Here is a 20,331-nt window from a genome sequence, read left to right on the forward strand (position 1 = left end):
CAGGTTTGAAGCTAAAATATGCATGTTATTTTACTAAGTAATGTTCAGTTAAAAATTGTGCCTTTTCTTTGATGTTAGAAATTGTTGTTCAATAAATTGTTGAAGGAAAACAACAAAACAAAAATGGTTGAGTGGCACGTTGGGAAAGTTTGATTGACTCACGCGCCAGACCTACCTTGTCTCGCACCCAGCTCACGGGAGCCTGTGGCCGTTTCTCAATCTTGAGGATACTGGCTTCCAAGCCAATATTTCAAGGATGCTACGTCATCGAGTGCTGCCGAAGTACTGTTCAACTTCCAATCTCCAGCATACTTGGAATTCCACCGAGGCCGCGTCCTTGGTTTGGGGGAAATTTCGAGGCTGCACATGGGTAGACTTCGCGTCCTTAGAATCCCCACAATGCTTTGCGCACGCCCTTACGAAAAAACACTATAGTATTACTATTAAGAATTACTATAGAAATACCAAACAACTGCTATAGTATTTCTATGGTGTTTTTGGACACACTATAGAGCATTACTTTAGTAATACTATAGAGTTTTATGTAGTATCACTATAGTGCTTTCTATATTATTTCTATGGTGTTTTGGAACACACTATAGAGAATTACTATAGTAATTCTCTATAGTGTGTTCCAAAACACCATAGAAATAATATAGAAAGCTTATATAGAGTTGACTATGGTGATTATAGTATATCTATAGTTAATTATTAACTAATTGGCTTTAATAATTATGTAATCATCCCTATAGTAAGTATGGTATCAACAAATACAAGTTAGCAAGCAGAGCAGTTTCAATTAGAAAGATCGGGGCTTTATTATCAAAAATTATTTAAAATAACTTAAATGTAAAAAATGTAAAATATATATGTATCTAAATGTACAGGAACAATTTCAGGCCCAGAAACAAAACTGTTTTCCAGGTAGCAGAACAACTGGAGTGAAGGAAAACCAACTGGGAACTCTAAAGTAACAGTAACAGCAACACTTTAGTCTCCATGGGAATCCCCAAGCAGCTCAGCTCCAGAAAAGGTTCCCTCTGTTTTTATGGCCCTTTAAGAAATAAGTAAAACATTATTTTATTTAATTAGGAATATAAAAGAATACAATTACAAAACACAAATTACGCAACCGGGTCCGCTGTCATTGTCTCTCCCCTCGTACACACAAAGACAACTCGCTCGTACACACAGATAACACGTAACAAGCAGCTCAAGTGGAGCTATTTCTGACTGTATCAGTTTATGACAGACATAGTTTTTTACAGTCCTGTGACAGCCACAGATACCGGATTATCTTTTTTTTTTTTGTCAGAGCATTTGATTTATTGATTGCTGTTGAGATGTAATGAGAATTTAAACTAATATAACACAAAATGTTTCTAAAATCTGTAACAACCCTGCCTTTATAAACTGGTATGTGACAAAGCAACAGAAATCAAGGCATTTTAAATGTATTGTAGTGAGGACATGTAGAAATGTAGACATGCGTTGTGGGTATTTCAGTATTTACCGATTTTTGCTTTCATTATTGAGTTTGGTTCTCATCACATTCGTCACGTCCTTGAAGGTGAAGTCTGAATGCTTCTCCTGCACATATTCTGTGGGGAACAGAAAACGTTTTAGAATTTTGAAAACGCGTCTATAATACAGGCATATTCAGCTACTAGGGGACAAGGAAAAGGTCTACTCACTGGCAATCGCCGCAACGATGTTGGGGTCCAGCTGCTTTTTAGCATCTACGCATTAGTCTGCTTCCCGAGAGAGAAGAGGACGCCATCAATTGTCTTGTTAAAAAGACAGACATCAGTTCTGTGACCTTTTTTTTTGGGTCCTTGCCTTCAGCCAACTCCACCTAGTAGAAATCAGACACACTGGTAGGGGTGTGAGTGACAATACTCTCAGCTTACAATTTGATATAACCGTATCACATACTTGAATGGAGAAAATCTATGAATCTATTTCATTTTATATACATTATATTTTATACTTGCAGTCAATAATGGGTTTGACTTTTGAGCACTATTTAGGCTAGCATGAAAAGCATATAAATGTATTAATGATTGAATTATGCATGCAAAATTTCACCCAACATGACTGGCAAGGAAATTAATGTAAGTGGGGTTATTGAACATGATCATACCATGTCACCAGCTCCCTGGTGCTCAGTTTTTGTTACTTCACCAGAGGTTCCAGCTTTCTCTTGGTAAAGAAGATATCATAGAAATGTCATAGTTATTTCATTTAATTAAGTCAATTATAAATGCTCCAATGTCATTAATATTGTCAGTTTTACAAGATCTGCAAAGCATACCCATAGTTGCATTGTCCTGGCTCTCGTCCTAAATGTTACAGGGTTGGAGTGCTTTGTCCTTCAACTCCCTCACCTGATCCAAAAGACTTGGCAGCTCTGAGAATACATTGCAGAAAACAAAATTGTTTCAGTATCATTCAGCTGCATCCTTCAAAACACCAACCAGTGACATAGGCATATTGGTTAATGGTAAATGGATTTATATAGCGCCTTTAGTCATCCGACCACTCAAAGCGCTTTACACTACATGCCAACATTCATCCATTCACACACACAATCATACACTGAAGGCATTGGCTACCATGCAAGGTGCCACCTGCTCATCATGATCTAAATTCTCAGTCACACACCGGTGCAGCTTTCGGGAGCAATTTGGGGTTCAGTGTCTTGCCCAAGAAACTTCGACATTCAGGTTCATATTCAGGTGTATTCCGACAAAAAGGGGGGAACTGACCTTGAAAAAGGGAGAGGGACTTTCTTAACATAATGTTCTCCCTATTTAACTCCTTAATTTTGTATTTAGAGATGTCCAGTTGACTCTGCAACTCAGATTTGGAGAGAGTCTGGTCCAGCTCGCTTTCAGAGTCAGTAATGGCGCGTTTCCACTGCAGCGGGTAGCTCGCTTTAAGCGTGCCGAGCCGTGCCGTGCGGGGCCCGTTTTTGGTTGCGTTTCCACTTGGCCTAGTACCGGCTAGCGGGTCCTAATTCACAGTTTTTCTGGCCCCATAAAATCGTGGTTCAAGGGCCAGGAACAACCAGGCTGAGTCGGGCTGAGTATGCTAAACTAGAGAGAGAATCGCTGGCAAGGGGGCTACAACTACAACAAGATGAACATATTTGACCGTGATTTAATTGTAATACACGTTTCAAAATGATGCCGAAGTAACAACATACTGATACCGGTTAGTAAAAACCATGAATTAATGCTTTGACAAGTCTGCAGACAGACGGCAGGCGAAAAACCTTTTTAAAATGCGTGTTTTCTAAATGGAGCTTGGCTAAGCAAACGCAGTATATGCTCCGACCGTCCACACTCACAACAACGGCCTATACAGACATAAATAAACCAGCGACTGTATTCGCCATGACACAGGCAGTCTGTGGTTTGTACTTGTTTAACCTTTGTCTAGTTTCTGAACAGATATGAGGAGCTGTGAGCTCTGAGTGCTAAGAGCTAACGGCTGTTGTTTTTCTGGGGCGCTCATTGAAGATGACGTCACGGCTCCGCCTACACTGCGTTACTATAGTAACTACCCCTATGTAACTACCCCAGTTCCTAAACGGTAATGGAAGCGCAGCATTAAAGTGAGCCGGGCCTAATAAGGCCTAACCAAACCGAGCGAGGCCTGCAGTGGAAACGCGCCATAAGAGGCATGGCCTGAAATGACAAACATTCACAAGAAAAACCAGACACAATGTTTATGCTTGAAATGCTATCAGGCTCATTATTATTATTAATTCTACAAAATGTTCTGGCTAGCTTAAAGGTGGGGTAGGTAAGTTTGAGAGGCAGATTTGTTCCGGCTGTGTATTTTCAAATTATAGCGTACTCGAGCTGGTTTCTCCAAAATTACCTACCCCACCTTTAAGTCTAAGGTACATTTAAAAACTACACAGTGTACATACAAAAATTAAAATAAATCTAACCCTAACACCAAAACCTCAAAGACAACCTAACATTTCCTCAAGATATCAACTAGGGCCTACTAGGCATTCAGAGAAATTATTTAACTACTTTGCTCCCCATTTTTTTTTTTTAGTAACTGAAATTATGGTTAGCTAAATATATTCAAATGCAGTTTGCACATTTCGGGGGGAAATGTAATTAAATTGAATATTCTATGGATCTTGAATACAAAGTACTGTATGTTAACCCAAAAGTGCACAGAAGTAATCAGATCACATTACAGAGTTTGATTATTTGTTTCACTCTTCTTACAATTAAAAATAAATGAATCTGTAACGGATTACATTTTTTACGTAAACCTTCTCAAGCCGCTCAATATTTTTGGGCTATCCATCTAAGACAGGGGTGTCAAACTCAATTTCATCACGGGCCACATCAGCATTATGGTTGCACTCAAAGGGCCGGTTGTAATTTTAAGACAATATAAAAATACATATATAAATATATCATATATATAAAATAATGTGTTATATTACATTATTTCCTCTGCATTGGATTATTATCGGATAGGGTAATAACTTCATAATTAACCTCATCTGAAAGCAGAAGTCTAGGGCAAATAATTGCAAGTCTCTTCAGTGAGAATGTTACAAAATGATTTAAAAAGAGAAGCCAAGTTCTGGAGAAAAAATATTTTGAAATAAAAAGTAACATTTTGAAAAAAAAATCTAATTCTGAGAAAAAGGAATATTTTGAAGAAGAAAAAGGCAAATTCTGAGAAAAAAGTCTAATTTGAGATGCATTGTGGGACATGTAGTTTATGGGCAACGTGCTTCTGTAAAGTAGCATGTAACCGTATAATAAACATATTATATTCTTTGCACGCTCTTGTGGGGCCACAGAAAATGAAGTCGCGGGCCGGATTTGGCCCCTGGGCCTTGAGTTTGACACCCCTGATCTACGATAAAGACTAAAGTAGTCAAGTACAATTAAACAAGTATTAGTTTTGCTTACTTTCTCCGATATGTTCCTCAATAGATTTTGTTGCTGCTTCTGTTCCGAATTATGCTTCTTCTGCTTTTGCTTCTTTGGTATGTCCTCCTTGATGAAAAAAATAAAATAGTCATTGAATATAGTCAATTATAATCTCTTGTAGAAATGTATGTTGTAACAATACAAGATTATTTCTCCTTTGGTGCGATACTAAGTTCAAAATCATGATTCTCAATAACAAAAATGATATCACAACAATTTGAAGAAATGCCTGGTTGAAATAGGTTTCTATTTCCAATTTAGATATTATAACAAATTACCCCATGGCCTGGGGGAATACACAATTCTAAATGGCTACAGAGGTGTTGATTAATGTGAGATATATGTACAGCTAGTAGCCTTATTACAGTTCAAAATGAATGCGCTTATCAATATTTGAGCCCTACAATGCTGACAGCTAATATAAAATAAGCTGCTCTTGTTTTGAGTAGCACACAAGTTACTTTCAAATCACAAAAGTCCAAGAAATAAACGGCCGTGGGGTCTTAGTTAAGGTGTAGGGGGATAGCCTTCACAGAGAAAACTAAAATTATACCATGACACTTTCGTCTTCCTCAGCTTCGTAATTGGGATTTTTCCTTTTCTCCCTCTTTCCCCTTCCTTTATGTTTCTCCAAGGAGGATAACATTGCTCCATTGGCCAGCTCGACGATCTTCAGTCGACCCACTGCAATGGGGTGGGGCAGGGCCGGCCCTTGGCATAGGCAGTATAGGCGAATGCTAAGGGCGCGCCGAAAATTGGGGGAAATATATATAATTTTTTTTTAAAAAATGTAATTGTGATTTTTTTTTTTTTAAATAAAACAATTTCCCGATTTTGGATCAACAAAGTACATCTTATTATCTTATCTTAACAGAACTACGTCTATATTGTGTACAGAGCCCATACACTATGGCGCCCCCCACCTAATTCAGGTAAGTTGAACTGCCCCAGCCCCGCAGGCTGTTTATGTCCTCAAGGAGCGAGGGGAGCGGGTCAAGTGTCACTGACTGACACTTGACCCGCCGCCTTTGACCTGCTGTGACTCGGGAGAAGAAAACAAAGACGGTAATTAGCATGTCGAAAAGAACAAAGTTATCTGGGGCCCAGGGAAGAAAGAAAAGAAAAGAGGAGGAGGACAAACGGGAGAAAGACAAAGGTACAGTAACGTTAATGTGATGATGATTAAACAAAGTCAAAAAATTGATTGTAGTTACCATTGATGGAACAGTTTTAACTTGCTAGCTTACTTTTAGACGATAGCAAGGTCGTTTGTTTGCTAATCAATAGTTACATTTAGAGTTAACGTCAATTATTACCGTTACTCCCACCTTAAATTCAGGGACATTTGGAAAGAGTTACATCACCTGCTATATATCATCTACTATATCTGTTGAGGTGAGCCAATGTTTGCCCTGCTTGTAGTAATAGGCTAATAATGATAGTCATTAAAATGCTATTCCTTTTACATCCCCTCAATAATTTATAGTTGTAGGCCTTTAATTGTATTGCCTTACAGTTTATGCTGTCTAAAGTATGTTCAATAATCAATAGTGTAACGTTTACATCAGTGTTAAAATGCTTGTCACTACTGTAAATACTGCATACCTTAGCCTTTATCTTTAATATGCTATATTACAATGTATGTAGCTGCTTCTTTGCCATCTGGTAAGTCGCAGAATATGCAGGTGTATCTAAAAGAATAACTATATCATAGAACTGTTTTTCTTTAATTTAATAAAACAAATTAATCATATATTCTAGATTCATTATGCATGAAGTGAAATATTTCAAACCTTTTTTGTTTTAATTGTGATTATTACAGCTTACAGATCATGCAAATCAATAATCCTGTATCTAGTATAATATTAGATAAGGATTTATAATACAGATATTTCGATCTTCTGAAAAGTGTATTCAAATATGTACTCAGTACTTGGTCGGGGCTCCTTTTGCAGAGATAAATGCATCAATTCTACATGGAGGCAATATATTCCATGATATTCTAATTATTTTGTGAGCTGCTCCTGTTTTCTGATTTATATAATATAATTTGGTCTAGCAAATATAATTCATCTCTTGATGGTCACATATACTTCTCTTCTCTCTCCAGATGCACTATTGACATTTTTTGGGCCTCATACCACCTCAGCAGAGCCCAGCCCTGCAGCATCAAGCGCTCCTGTCCCTTCCACCTCAGCAGAGCCCAGTGATACAGCATCAAGCGCTCCTGTCCCCTCCACCTCAGCAGAGCCCAGTGATACAGCATCAAGCGCTCCTGTCCCCTCCACCTCAGCAGAGCCCAGTGATACAGCATCAAGCGCTCCTGTCCCCTCCCCCTCAGCAGAGCCCAGTGATACAGCATCAAGCGCTCCTGTCCCCTCCACCTCAGCAGAGCCCAGTGATACAGCATCAAGCGCTCCTGTCTCCTCCACCTCAGCAGCGCCAAGTGATACAGCATCAAGCGCTCCTGTCCCCTCCACCTCAGCAGAGCCCAGTTATACAGCATCAGGGATAAAGGCTTCACCAATAGACCCTGCCGACTGGCCATCTGTTCTTACTGATAGTGTTTGTTCAGAGTGGACCATATCAAATGAAACCTAGTTTTATCTTTCCCAAACAAAAAGACGGGAGAAGGTGTCAGCAAGACTATTTTAACAGAGTCTTAATCAACGGAGAAAAAATCAAAAGAAGCTGGTTGATGTATTCAAAAAAGAATGATAGCTTGCACTGCTTCTGCTGCAAAATGTTTTCACAGAGAAATTACATACTCAATAGGGAAGGACTAAAGGACTGGAAAAATGCAAGTCACTTGCTCAAGGTACATGAAGAAAGCAAGGAGCACAACACAAACATGGCAACATGGAAGGAGTTAGACGTCCGTCTTGCCAGGGGGCTTACAATAGATATGCAAGAGTTGGCCCTTGCTCAGGCTGAGAGAAATAGGTGGCGCGACGTTCTCACTCGATTCGTGGCAATAATTCAGTCCTTAGCAGAGAGAAACCTGGCTCTGAGGGGGGTCCACACACACATTAAACCAACCAGACAATGGCAACTTTTTAAAAGAAGTGGAGCTTATGGCCAAATTCGATCCAGTCATAAAGCAGCATGTTGGTAGGGTGGTAAGTGGAGCTGGCAGTCACACACATTATATGGGCAAAATAATTCAAAATGAACTGATTGACTCAATCAGCTCTAAAATACTGGACACAATTGTGGAAGAGATAAAAACGTGTAAGTATTTCTCCATCATTTTGGATTGCACTCCTGATCTGAGTCATAAAGAACAACTCTCTGTTATTGTCAGGATAGTATCGCTAGAAGACAAACCACAGGTTAAAGAACATTTCCTGGGCTTTCTTGTGGCAGAGCAGTCAACAGGGGAAAGTTTGACATTGCTCATTCTCAAAAGGCTGGAGGAACTTAACATCCCCTTTGAGGACTGCAGAGGACAGTCGTATGACAACGGTGCCAACATGAAGGGTAAGAATAAAGGTGTTCAGGCTAGGTTGCTTCAGCAGAACCCAAGAGCTTTTTTTGTCCCTTGTGGTGCTCACACCTTAAATCTGGTGGTAGCTGATGCTGCAAAGAGCTCACCAGATGCTATAGGCTACTTTGGCTATTTAACAAAGTTGTACAAACTCTTCTCTGCCTCCACGCATAGATGGGACATCCTGCTGAAACATGTCAAAACAACCCTGAAATCGTGGTCAGAGACCAGATGGGAAAGCAGGATAAAAAGCGTTGAGGCAGTAATGTACCAGGCTGGGCAAATCAGAGAGGCTCTTCTGGAGGTGAGGGAAACAACTGCAGACCCTGTGGTGAGAGTTGAAGCCCAGTCTTTGGCTGAGGAGATTGGATCTTACCGTTTTATCATTTGCACAACCATATGGTATGACATCCTCTACAAGATCCAGCATGTGAGCAAACTGATGCAGTCACCCTCCATGCAGTTAGATGTGGCTGTCGACCTGCTGAAGAAAACAGGAGATTCCCTCACCTGCTACAGAAGGACTGGATTTTCTGATGCACAGACAACTGCAAAGGAGATGTGTGAGGAGAGGAACGTGGAGTCTGTTCTCAAACAAAAGCGGTTGAGATCCACAAAACGGCAGTTTGGTTATGAGTGTCCAGATGAGCCTATTGATGATGCACTTAAAAAAATGGAAATCACATTTTTTAATGTGGTTGTGGATACAGCCCTCTCTTCACTTGATGAGAGATTTCAGCACCTTGAAGAGGTAAATGACAAGTTTGGAGTGCTCATCAACTTTCCCACCACATCAAACGAAGAACTGCCAAAGCACTGTCCAACCCTGAGCTCTGCTCTGACCCATGATGGACAACCAGACATTGATGGCAGGGAACTTGCTGCAGAAATGCAAAATGTTCCACATTTGCCATCAAAGAAGATGACAAACATGGAACTATTGACCTTCCTTCATGAGAAGAAGCTGACAGAAATGTACCCCAATTTGTGGGTTGCTCTGAGAATCTCTGCCACTCTTCCTGTGACAGTGGCGCTGCTGAAAGAAGCTTCTCAAAGCTCAAACTGATCAAAACTTACCTGAGAGCTTCTATGGGACAAGAACGTCTCAGTGGACTATCCATCATAAGCATCAACCATGTGGTCTCAAAACAGCTGTCTTATGATGATGTCATAGATAATTTTGCTTCAAGAAAGGCAAGGAGAGTCAGGCTAAGGTAAGGTGTTGAGGTGTGAGATTGAGGCCTGTAGTATTTTAATGGTTGGATTTTGGCTAAATCTTGCTTTTAACCAAGACTGAAGTGATTGATAGCAAATATTTCGGTACCCAGAAGTAGTATGTTTAAGTGTTCAGCAAAGCAGCTTTTGTTTTAAATTAGTAAATATTTCTGGGTTGTACTTCTTACACATCCAGCTCTTAAGGTGAGGCAATTAGTCTCTCACGGACTGTATATCAGTACAGGTGGATTGTGTGCCTGTCAGCAGAGGAGCAACTTGTTGCCCTGTCTGACCTCAGCAGGGAGCAAGTGGAGGGGCCATGTGTGAATAGGCCTTTAGAAAGCGTGTGGCGAGGCTGCTGACTGCAATTATAGGTTTTAATGTTGTATTTGTTTTAAAATTAAAAAATCTCCCAAAAAACGTATACAGCTTCTGTGTGATTTTATTAACATTGGAATTTTTTTTTTGGGGGCGCCATCTAAAATCTCGCCTAGGGCGGCAAATTGGTCAGGGCCGGCCCTGGGTGGGGGGTATATAAATAAATAAAAAGACAATTTGAGAAATTATATTTGTCATTATCAGAACTTGCTATGTATCAGCTGCTTGACAGTCAGACAGTGAATATATTCTTCACAGCGGGTAGTTAACGGGAGAATAAACTCAGACTCGGTAAATGCCGCTGAAAACACATTAATAAACAATGAACCACGGCACTCTGGAGAAAAGTATAAGGTTGGAGAAGTAGTTATTTAATTTAATCTGGCTTCATATGATTAAAAGTAACACGATCATTGACCCGACGCAGTCCCCCGTTGTTGTTGTTATGAGCGGCGTTGGGGAGAAAATTAGCGACGTAAACGGTGACGTCATGACACAGCAGCGGCAGTACCAGTTGGCAGTTGGGCTCTGGGCGATGTGAATGTGAACACCTCTCTCTCTCTCTCCCTCACACACACACAATAAAAAATACAAACGTTTTAAATTGCTGTATGACTTATAATAGTTCTGCGCAACTTATATTTGGAATATATATACTTATTACATGGCTTAGTTGAATACTCGATTCTGATTTGTCAATTCAGAACACGTGACACGAATTCACAAGAATTTTTATTCAAATGTAACAGTTTGAAAAGCAGTTACATTTCAAACTGTATAAACTGTCTGTTTGTCTACATTACTTTTAATATATTTGGAGAGCACAGTTAAATTATGAATATTGAATAACCAAAAGATAGCAACTGTTAAACTTCACCTGTCAATGGCTTAATTTGACTGCTGCTTTTGGAAGTGAAAAATCCCTGGTTGAACTACTAATTAATTATTTAGCTAACATTATTTAGCTAACATTATAGCAATAACTGAAAGGGCTAGCCAGCTAGCAGCTGTGTAACGTAAAAACAAAGATAATATATAGCAAATGTTAGCTTGTGGTGACCACCAAGCTTAACTTAGTTAGCTTACAATTCTTTCACACACACATACGGGTTTTGGGCCGAGGGCGACACCGTACTTCCGGTATCAACCATTTCACACGAGGTGCATACAGAATATCATAGTCGATTGCCTTAATCAATATAGTCAACTCTAAAATACCACATATATGCATTGGCATGATAATATTATTGTGACAAGTGGGGTATTCACCTGGTGTTTCCAGAAGATAGACGTAGATGCAGCCAAAATCGACCGAAGGCCACTTTTGAGGGTCGTAATTCCATACATTGTACATCCAACAACCCACACAGCTCTAGTTTACGCTGGTAACGACCTAGAGCACACCCCTCAAGTCCAGAGATGTAATCCGAAGACATGCAGCAATTTCTTCGGTCGTTAATTCAGAAAAAAAACCTAGTGCGCTCTGCCTGGCAACATAAGCTAGCTGTTTATATTAGCATCGCCAGGATTTTTGCACCTCCAGAAAAATGGCGTCTTTATAAAAAAATATATGGCGCGCGTTGCATTGTGGGTAGCTGTGACATCACTGTGTGTGAAAGAATTGGCAGCCAATATTCTTGCTGGACATCTGGAGATCTTGTCACTTTTCCCCTTTCGCCAATTCACCACATACTCCACTTCTTCCATGTCTTCTTCAAAACTGTCTCCATCAAAATGTTCTATCCAATCCGCAGGTATTACCTCGCAGGTGTTTTCCTCCACAAAATAAGCAAGGGCATATATTTTATTTTCGTGTGATCATTTGATTTGATTAAGAGATAAGTAACGGTTATTTTCCCGCTTGACCCGCCCTACTCTCCCTCTGATTGGCTAGTAAGGTAAGGCTGTAAGAGCACTGCGCTCAGTGCGCTGAGTGCGCTAATAGTTTCCATATTGACAGCATGCCTGCACCGCGAGTGATACGAGGACCATATAAAAAATGGATTCAGTTCGAGGGTCGTCTGCCACGACAGACAAAGTTCAACAGAAAAGCCAATGTACAGTAATATATTTTATTATGAGTATATTTATTTTACTCATACTGTGTAGCAAGATAATTGTTAGCTAGCTGTAGTGTTGCTAGCTGGTAGTGTTGCAGTTGACCTGGAGACAACCCATCAGCTCGAGATCACTTAACACAATTAACAGTTTCTTATCAAATAAAGCATTTTTTAAAGAAACTTTGTGATCTGTAGCTTATGTGTTTGTTTGAAAACAGTCCCAAGTCAACTGACAGCAACTATACATTGAAAATATTACAAAGCATGCAGTTTTATACTAAACAGTCTTGTTGCATACATTGGGTTTGACTGGAAAGCTGAGACTCTTGTCGATTCAGTGAGCTCATTTGTATTCATGTGTGATGATGTTATTCCCCATAGTAACCATTTAATATAGTGAGACCATTTTTTAAAAACTTGACGTCACTGTTTAAAATGACCTGTTGTGACCTCTAGGATAATCACAGCCTCATGAAACTTTACTACCACAAACTGCAGACCTTGGGCATTCAGAGTGTGTATGGCTTTCCCTGTGCTTGTCTGTTTCCCTAAAGGACCCCATGCAACACCCAAGGCAATGTCACTCCACTGAAGCAATGGATTCTAACCAGGACAATGGCACTGAGATGGTGAGTTGTCCGTATGTGATCATAAAGACATGCAATGTCTCAGGCTCAAGCATCTTGTTCTTAAAACTGTACTCCGTCATAGGCATCCATGATGAACCAAGTGACAACTTCTTATCCAGATGACGGCACTGAGACGGTAAGTTCTATGTGAAGTGTAGACTTTTGGAAGCAGTTTGTGCTCTTCATAAATAGTAAGTATACATGAAATGTATAAGAAGAAATAAACCTGTACACTGGCTACAAACATGGAATCATCTAGAGTGGAGGTGTGCTGATGCAAACATAGTTTACAGTATTTTTTCTTGCGGAGAATGGCTGAACCGACGCAGCACACATTTAAATGTAAGTATGTAGCAGGCGCGCTGGATTCATTTTAGAAGTGGGGGGGGGCAAAAAAGTGCGTGGCTGTTTCTCAATCGTGAGGAAACTGGCTTCCAAGCCAATATTTCAAGGATACTACGTCATCGAGTACCACCGAAGGACTGTTCCAATTCCACCGAGGCCGCGTCCTTGGTTTGGGGGTAATTTCGAGGCTGCACATGGGTAGACTTTGCGTCCTTCAAATCCCCACAATGCTTTGCGCACGGACCAATTTCCCCAAATCTGTGGCGGAAAATGTAAGGCGGGGCCTCTCATATGACGCACACCTGCACACTTGCTAGCCTGTTCCACTCTTCGTTTTCCGAATGCCAGGAAGGATTCTTGCCTAGCTTCTGAAGGAAGTGACTCGGAAGACATGTGCTACCAAGCAAGCATCCTCGCGGTTGAGAAACGGCCCGTGTGTGTGGCCCAATCCCAAACCACGCCCTACACCCTACCCCTACACACTCCCCCTCCGTGACGGAGTGAACTCCGTGGAGTGACACACGAGGCTCCCTCCTGTCAGATGGAGGGAGTAAATACAGCAGCAAGCTTTGGGACAAACTCCCCTCTCTCCGACAGAAACAGGAAATGCCGTAACTGTATGTAACAACGGTTTCAAATCAGCATCTCTTTAACAAAACATTTAAATTAATAACTCAAATAAAACTCCAAACATCTTTAATTGTGTTACTTTTTTGTAAAGCTCTTTTAGTTTTAAACCTGATGTTTATAAGCTTCTTAGTTTTTGCACATATACACAACTTTATAATAAAATGCACACATTTACCTTTTTCTAGACTAAACACAGGTATGATCCTAAGTTAAAAACATATGAGGTTATCATGAGGTTGTTAACATCGCAATGTAACAGTGGGTTATTGATTCTGCGTCAGTCTTAGGACAGTCATACATTCATATGAAGTCTTCATGGACAACATAATCAGCTGATACCCATGGTACAGTCAGAGACAACTGTTCATGCCTGGAGCAATCGCGAGTTTCATCCACAATAACTGCATAGTGTTTTGCATTGCTTTTAATTTCAGTTAATATAGTGGTGAGACTCCCGATACATTTGATGTATGAGTTCATTAATTGTCTTGTGTGATGCATATTTCCCGGTGAGCATGAAGCTTTTCAGAGTGGGGTTTTTCTCAGCTACGAGTTCAACTAGCTTTTGGAAATTGCTGCTCTCCTCCTTATCCGCATGCCCCCTGATTGCTAGGCCCTGTCGGGTTAGAAACTACAGACAGTGCAGTTGCTCCATCATTCCATCTCTTCTTTTTTCCTGCTCAATACGCTGTTGTTTGACAAGCTGTATGTTGACTGGTGTTTGAATGAAGTAAGCGCACTTTTTTTGAATACACTCTCTGTGGAAATGAGACTTTTCGTGGCTGTCCAGGAGGCTTGGGCGCTTTTTCCAGTTATTAACTCCGGTATTAACAAAGCTATCATCTCCACATTTTGAGAAAGTTACAAGCCGTTTGACAGCAGCAAATCTGCATATTTCGCAGAAGGCCCGTTTAGTGGTTTTGCAAAGAATTAACCACTCTCTGTTTTTGTACCATTCTGCGTTGAAGTACCTTTCTCTTTGCCCAAATAATCTAGCGGTCTCCTTTTTTTCGACAGTTAGCTGTACAGCTTTACCCGCCTCAATGTCCCGACAACAAACCTCCATGCAGTCGGAACCAGCCTGTTTCGGTTCAACGATGGCGGTGGGGGCGGCGGCAGGTTTTGACCGTTTCTGCGGCCGCAGAGCTGCTGCTTTTGGGTTCATCTGGCTTCGCTGATTGAAGAAGGTCCAGGCTCCGGAGATGTGGATGTCAGGGATGTGACCTTCCAGTTGTTAAATGTAAGTTTAGATTGACTGTATTTAGTTTTCTTCTGCGCTGGTTCTTCTGACATGTTTGCAAGTGTAGCCTATTTGATTGGGTTAAAATGTACATATTCTTCCTGTTATGTCTGCCTGCTTTATTTTACCTAATGCAAAGTGACCTGCTCTATCGAAATCAGTCGCATTGACCCGAAGACACATTTTGAGTTGTATACACTCTTGGAAAGAGGAGATTCCTAGCTTTCTAATGATATCAGGATTGTTTTTGTTCTCCAAATATTAAGCAAAATATGTCACATTATATAATGACTGTCACAGAGTCATCATTTTGAGAAAAAGGCCTTTAAAGTTTCCTCTTTTCTGGAATCCATCGATCTGATTGATTATTAGCGGAGCAAATGATCAAAATACTACGGAGGGAAGATATTTTCGTTTGGATTACTGGTCTGGGGGAAGCTCGCGAGTGTGTGTGTGTTTGTGTATTTTTGCGTTTGTGTGTGTATTGTGTTTGTTTCCCGGGGAAAACACTCACGAGAAATACTGGCTGTTGTTGTTATGCCTGCTATGACGTTAAGTTACTCCGTTCTCCGCTTGTAATTATGCCGTTACAAGCTTTCAAAATTGTATTTATCATCTGAATTTGCCGAAACAAGTTTAATATTCTGAAAGCCAAGACTTTGTTTATTTGAAATCAGATAAAAACAAACTGTAACGGACCCTGCCGTGTTATATATGATTAGTATATACGCCTTACATTCATAATTTCAGCACGGGGAGGGGAAGCGGCGCTGTGGAAGAGCAGAGTGGTGAGTGAGAGACGAGCTGTCATCTTCCCTTTACAAGCTTAGAAAATGCCTGTAGCTAATGAGATTGAATATAAGAATAAAAAATAACAAAATATACACAGCTAGATCAGACCGCGTTTTATGCTGAAGACCACAAAGAAGTCTTGCATTTCGCATGTGATGTTTGTAAAGTTCCAAGTAAAGTCGTCCCTTGTAAAGTCGTCCGATGCCTTCCATTTCGTTTCGTATGAGGATAACCAAAGCGAACAGCGCTTCAATACAATCGGCCATTGTTGTTGTTGTCGATGTGAGTGATATCCGCGCGGTTTGGATTTTATGAAGCAGGCACGTAAACGATGACGCAGCAGCGGCAGCTCTGGGCGGTGTGAACAGAGCGGGAGCAGAAAAGGGAAACCGGAGCTGAACCAGAAAAGCTCCCGCTCGGAGCACAAAAGGGAAAAGCGCTGGTGTGAAAGCCGCATGAGTATAGGCGTAGCCCTCTAAGTTCTGGGCCCCACTGGCTCCACGAATAGCTGAAGAAAAGCTGTTTGTGTGGGAGCAGATTGTCGGGCCTCCTTCCTATTTATACCAGAAGTGAGTCCGAAGGTGTGGGCGTGGACTACAAGTGTTTTCAGTGCTGCGCGGGTGGTGCGCAGGGGATTACCCAATAGCGATAGCCTTAGAGCAGAGCTACGCCTATACTCATAGAAGCTGGAGTTACGGCCCCTACACACGGCGGCGTGCGTTGCCGCTTCAATGCTTCTGCCCATTCATTTTGAATGGGGTGACGTCACGATTCGCCGAACTGCATTGTGGGAGCAAAGCGTAGCTTCTCTCGCGGTGCTCGCTGCAAAAGTAGAGCAATGTTCTACTTTTGCCGCCTCGACGGAGGCGTCAGCCAATCAAATCCTGCATATGCAAATCTGACAGTTCAAGCGCTAGCCAATCAAACCGTGTGTATGTTGGGAGAGCCAGACCGCAGTTATTTCCCATATGTCAAAAAATTTAGGAGAAAATTATCGTGGCGGTAGGGAATCACCCGGTATATGACCAGTCCCTCTTTACATACAGGGATACAAACCGGAGGAGCCAGGCATGGGGGGAGGTGGCAGAGACAGTGGGTGACACTGGTAGGTTTTCGCCTGTTTGGGGAGTTTATATCCAGTGTAATTCGTTTGAATGGACAGCTAGCAAGCATAGACAGTATATTTAGCCAGCATGGATGTAGCATGAATGCTTTGCTTTGTATGTCCGGGGCGGGACATTCATGTGATTGGTTGTTGCTCGCGTTGACTCCCCAAGCTCAAGATACGCCCACCGCCAAGCGGCAACGCACGCCGCCGTGTGTAGGGGCCGTTACAGTAGGTAACTTCAGTTTTCTCGGTAGCAGCTCCGTTGGTCGAGCAGCGTGCCCGGTCTTCGGTGTATTTCAGGGTGTAAACATGTGAACAGTCTCCGTGGGTCTTGCCTCTGGTGGCCGCGTGGTAGCCCCCCCGGGCCCAAAGCCGGGTGTCTCTCTCTCTCGTGGGTGTTGTCCATAGACTGTATATATAAATGGACATAGGGTCCGTGACGTCACCCATAGGATTCTGCAGTTGACGAGAAGCCCTTAGTAGGCGGAGTCGGCCACTAACGGCTCGACAGTGACGTCAGAATTCAACTCCCGCCTGCTCCAAATAAGGGCAAAGAGGCGGAGCCGAGGCGGGACCTCCTGCCACCGAGCTGGAAGTTCCAGAGCTAGCTGAAGCTACCAAGCTAAGCTAACATGCTCCCCATCTGCACACTGCCGTCGCATTTTACGTTTCTAAGGTAAAAGAGGCGGAGCCGAGGCCATGAAATTATTCAGCAAAACTATAAATAATAATCTAAGTTATTGAGTTTTTAGCATAATACTTCAGAATCTTAAAATCCCTTAACGTGTTAGCAATTGTGCTAAATTCAACACGAATCAAGCAAATATTAATGTTTGCATGACATTAGTTATTTATATTTTGATATCACTTAATTATACGTTTAATACATTTAAGTCAAGCTAAGGTACATGTGATGGTAGCTAGTTAGTGCTCTTACCTGTGATGCCTCCTCCAAACAGCATAATAACCAGACTTTATCATTAAAACTAAGTACCAGTTCTAGATCCTTGACTTTAGACAAACAATTCAAAAGACAAAATGCATTTAAAGACCAATCTTTATTTGAATGTGCCTCTTAACCTGATATATTAGTTATACAGTAATAGTATTGACAATCTAAAAAAATTGAGCAACTCAACAGTCAACTTTATATTTCTTATTGTCTAAAGCATTTATTATTTTAATTTTCCCCCTCATATTCAGTGTGGACGGATTGAGACAGTATGGTGTCCAGAGAGCAGCAGAGACTTCAGGGAGAAACCTCCGTGTGATGGACGTCCTGTCTGTTGGTTTGGAGAGGACTGAGGGTCTTTCCTCTGCGAGGAGGACCAGGCCTGATGGAGGAGCTCATGCTGGGCATAGCTATTACCAACTGCACAGGCCTAGTCTGTCACTTTATTTGACTAAATGTGTTTACTTATACATTTAATAGGTTTACGCCTTCTGTCCATGTGCTTTTTATTTAAAACATTTTTGATTAACTTTTGGTTCACATTTCAATAAATTGTATTTGCACTCCTTTTGTCCATTATTCTTACTGAAAATGTTAGATTACACATTCACATCTGACTGAAGATTGGCCCCATTTATTTGTGACGTTGCAAACTCTGCGGTACAAGGCACAAGTGATGTGAAGCTCATAAAGTGAGGCAAATAGAAATAATCAGCTGATGGAGTGTAGATGTGGAAATAAGTGCATTCGATCAGCTGACTGTTTTCACAATAAAAGTAGTTTCTTAGTGAATATCCTGTACTGGTCTTAAAATCTCATAACTTCAGCTTTTAATGTTCCTCTTGGATGTTCTTCTTGACCCTCAGAGAAGGAGAAAATGTTGTGTCTTTCAGGCATGTCCTTTCCTAACAAAAATGACAGGAAACATAAAACATTATTGCAGAACAAGTGTGTTATTTATGAAAGCGGTGTGTTTGTGTGTTTAGGGGCTGTAGATATAATTATTTTGTAATTGTAATGGTTTTTTTTATTTCAACAGTGAGCTACAAAGACAATCAGATTATGAATGAACAGTATGAAGTTCATCAACATTGAAATATATTTTATTATCAAAATAATATTTAAAACTGTTATCAAAACGTAGTGCAACTGTAGAAGCTTGCTCTGTTGTCTCACTGAAAGAATAACTTTTACCACGTTTTTTAAAGACAATATTGAGAGATAAATAGTAGCAGTTCTCACTATGTGTTAAATAGCTTTGCCTTCAATACATTAAATTAGAAAGCTGACAGTCATATTGCTAAATATCAAAATGTAACTTTTTGCATGGAAAAAACCCTCAACTTAACTGATGTGTAGGTGATCTAGTATTTAGTATTGTTTAATGGAATGTATATCAGTGTATTAAAGTCAATACTTCATTTATTAACCAATATCAATCAATGTTTATTTATATAGCCCAATATCACAAATGTTACATTTGTCTCAGTGGTCTTCACAGTTTGTACAGAATATCAGTATGACAATACGACACCCTCTGTCCTTAGACCCTCACATCGTACAAGGAAAAACTTCCAGAGAAAACCCACAGTTTAAAGGAGAAAATGGGAGAAACCTCAGGGAGAGCAACAGAGGAGGGATCCCTCTCCCAGGACGGACAGACGTGCAATAGATGCCGTGTGTAAATTGAAAAGATAATACATTTGCAACATAGGTAGTCCAAATGTTTGGAAATGCATGTGTGTATAATAGGAAGATGAATCCACGAGGATATCCATCCAGGACTTATGATCCAGGACCACTGCCACGACTCAAGATCCAGGGCTCGCGATCCAGGACCGCAGGATCATCCATGACTCCGGATCCCGGCGTATATAGACACCAAAAAGAAAGAAATTTGGGGAAGCTGGGTTAATCAGAACATGAGAGTACACAGGTATAGACAGAGAGAAGGAAGAAGTAAGATGTCCCCTGACAAACTAAGCCTATATCAGCAAAACTAGGGGCTGAATCTAATCAGCCCTAACTATAAGCTTTATCAAAAAGGAAGGTCTTAAGCGCACTCTTAAAAACGGATAGGGTGTCTGCCGCCCGAACACAAACTGGAAACTGATTCCACAAATGTGGAGCTTGATAATAAAAGGCTCTGGCTCCCATTGTACTTTTAGAGACTCTAGGAACAACCAACAACCCTGCATTCTTGGAACGCAATGCCCTAGTAGGACAGTAGGGTATAATGAGTTCTTTAAGGTAAGCTGGCGCCTGCCCATTAAGGGCTTTGTAGGCGAGAAGAAGAATTTTAAATTCTATCCTGTGTTCTATAGGGAGCCAGTGTAAGGCAGCCAGAACAGGAGTAATGTGGTCCCTTTTCCTAACTCTGGTTAGTACACGAGCTGCAGCATTTTGAATCAGCTGAAGCGACTTGACTGACTTCTTGGTACACCCTGATAATAAGGAGTTACAATAATCCAGCCTTGAAGTAACAAATGCATGGAATAGTTTCTCTGCATCGTTTTGAG

The 20,331-nt window shown here is 41.0% G+C and overlaps 1 long non-coding RNA gene across 3 annotated transcripts; it reads right to left on the bottom strand.

Moving 5' to 3' along the window:
- Positions 1–815: 815 nt before the first annotated feature.
- On the bottom strand, positions 816–5,695 carry LOC117555284. Of its 3 annotated transcripts, XR_004570381.1 has the most exons (6): positions 5,530–5,695; positions 4,956–5,042; positions 2,315–2,410; positions 1,695–2,202; positions 1,514–1,601; positions 816–1,054 (listed from the first exon to the last, which is right to left on the bottom strand). It is a non-coding gene; the product is annotated as an uncharacterized LOC117555284 (long non-coding RNA). The 3 variants fall into 3 exon arrangements; XR_004570380.1 differs by having other exon boundaries at positions 1,695–2,410; XR_004570379.1 differs by having other exon boundaries at positions 1,695–2,410; positions 4,956–5,695.
- Positions 5,696–20,331: the final 14,636 nt, after the last annotated feature.

Source organism: Gymnodraco acuticeps, unplaced genomic scaffold, assembly GCF_902827175.1.
Source record: "Gymnodraco acuticeps unplaced genomic scaffold, fGymAcu1.1, whole genome shotgun sequence".
Lineage (NCBI taxonomy): Eukaryota > Metazoa > Chordata > Actinopteri > Perciformes > Bathydraconidae > Gymnodraco > Gymnodraco acuticeps.